This window comes from Lathyrus oleraceus, chromosome 1, assembly GCF_024323335.1.
Source record: "Lathyrus oleraceus cultivar Zhongwan6 chromosome 1, CAAS_Psat_ZW6_1.0, whole genome shotgun sequence".
Taxonomy (NCBI): Eukaryota; Viridiplantae; Streptophyta; class Magnoliopsida; order Fabales; family Fabaceae; genus Lathyrus; species Lathyrus oleraceus.
In genome coordinates, this window is record NC_066579.1 from 333,926,063 (window position 1) to 333,928,675 (window position 2,613).

Sequence of the window (2,613 nt, forward strand, 5' to 3'; positions counted from 1 at the left end):
TAGGGTTTAAGCACAACAGCATGATCATCATCTTCATGTAAGCAGGAAAATCAAAATGCTCAGAACCCAAAATTAATTGCACCAATAGCATCATCAAACATTCAGTATCACAAACATGGCACCACTTTTCACCAAATCATTATAACCAAGCTAAATCGATGAAAAATGCATTTGTTCACCAAAATGAAAATCAAGATATCTCACAGCATAGTCATCCATTTAATGTGATTCAAAGCTTAAATCATCCTACTAAGTAAGACCTACATGAAACACGGCATGGCTTAATGAATGATGAAGTTCGAAATATTACCAAATTTGAAGCACAATGGTGATGCAGTGGTGTTTTGAAGTTGTTGTGCTCGAACAGTCCTTCCTTGTGCTTGGCAATGAAGGATACTTGGTGTAGACAAGCTCAAGAATGCTTGGAAAATCTCACAGCTCGATTTGCCATTTGTTGAGCTTTGAGAAAACAGGACATGAAGATGGCTATGCAGAGGATGTTTGATGCAGCAAATCACTTCCAAATGGAGTCCAGATGAAGGAATAATGAAGGTGGTTCAAGGGTTTTTTGATGTTTTGCTCAGAATTCCCTTTGTGCAAAAATGCAAGATGAGAGGAGAATGGATGTTTTGGTCTGTGGCTGCTGTAGTTTCTTAGGGTTTGTTTTGGACAGAAAACATTTATATATCACCTGTTTAATATCACTTAATCAAATGGTAAGCTGGTTTTGTTGGTTTTGCTAATGGTTTTGTTGGTTTTGTTATGACAGTGAATTGCAAATGGCAAGGCAAGTTCCTTTTAGGATGAGTGATGAATGGTCCTGCTATGTGGCTGCCATGGATTTTCTTGCTGCAGGGTTATATGCTTGTTGGTTGCAGATGTTAGCAGGGCAAGGTTGGAAAATAAGTGAAGGTTGGTTGTGCAATTGTTTTGATGACAGGAAAATACCAATGGCCAGGTGAGTTAGGTTTGTGTTATGTTGGTTGTGGCAAGGCCAGGTTGGGACTGTCAAAATGCAAGGCTCAAGTTTGGTTTTTTTTAGTTTTGACAGGTTTTGCTTGGTAAAATGCAAGTGAGGTGGTGTTTAGAAGTGAAGTCAAGCAAGGTTTGAGAAAGCAATGCAGTTTGGTTCCTTGTGAGTTTTGACAGAAAATCCAAGTGAGCAGAGGTTTTTTTGTTGGAAAAATATGAGTGAAGTTGTTGTGGTCTGCCCCTTGCTTCACAATGATCAATATGGATGTATCATCCAAAATTCCCATGCTTCAGTCCTTTTTCCAATCTTTTGCCAGCCCTTGTGCATCAGTCCGTTTTTTAGAATGAGAATCCCTTCTTTTTATTTGCCTTGGCCAAATGGTTTTGGTGTGATGCCAATTGCTGCTGCAGTGTTATGTGATGGTTGGTTGCAGATGTTATGCCATGCCTTGCTGCTGGTTTCATGGCAGGGTTTTTGTTTTTGGAAATTTTGATAGCCCTCTCGTCAAATGGCCCCCGGATGCATTTCTACAATATGAAGTTTTTGTTATGCAGCAGTTAGTCTTCCAAAATGACAGAAAAAACTCCCATTCCTAAAACCTGCTGTTGGCTGCTGTTGCTGTCCTTTTTTGACAGCAAATCCATCCTCCAAACTGTTGTTCAGTGTTGCTTCTTCAGCAAGGCAATGTCCTTCTTCATGACAGAATAATTGCTTGTATTCTGCTGCATTAAGTATGGCATGGTATAGGTGTTCTTTTAGTTGCACAGCAGGGTGAGGCTTTGAGAGAGAGTGTGATCTGCTGCTATGTATGTGTCCAAACAGAAAATGATGGAAATGGCAAAGGCTTTTGCTTAGGTGCTTTTGTTTTTGACAGAAGAAGCAAGGTGAGGGCATTGTGCATCCATGATTTCCTGCTGCCATAGTACAAAGTAAAGTGTGGAGGTATGGATGGATGTGGTTGCTTTTGTCCTTTTGTCCCAAACTTCAAGTGAGCAAGCATGGCTTCTTTTCTGAGATTTTAGGTTGCTAAGATGTGTTCAAATGACAGAAAAATTGCTGCATAATTGCTGTCCTTTTGAGGTACAAGGCAAGGCATGGACAAGTATGGTGCAAGTATGGTTAAATGGTACTTTTCTTACAATCCAAGCAACCAAGCAATATTCACATGTGCTGTATATTTTGACTTTGCAAACACCTTCTAAATGACATTTATGAGCTGTTCCAATTGGCCAAATGTTGAAAAAATGTTTGAGTCAAAAAGTCAACTCTTGGTCAAACTTACATTTAAATGAAAAAGGTCAAAATATGCCATTTTGATTGGTGAGGTTTTGGCTCATGAAATTTATATTTTTGGAAAGAGGGGATCAAATGTGACTTGTAGGAAAAAACCCCACCAAAATTGGCCAAACGGTTTGGGAGATATGGCCCTTTGAAGTTCAAGATTTTCTGAAATCGATTCGATCATAACTTGCCAACCACACATGGGAATTGAGAGTTCTAGGACTTTTTGGAAATGGGAGAACAAGATCTTCAACTTTCATGTTGGGCAAAAATTCATTTGAGGCTTGTATCAAAATGTAAGTTTGAGGATCAAGACTTTCCATTTATGGCAGTTTTCAGTTACAGGCCCAGTTTCCGTT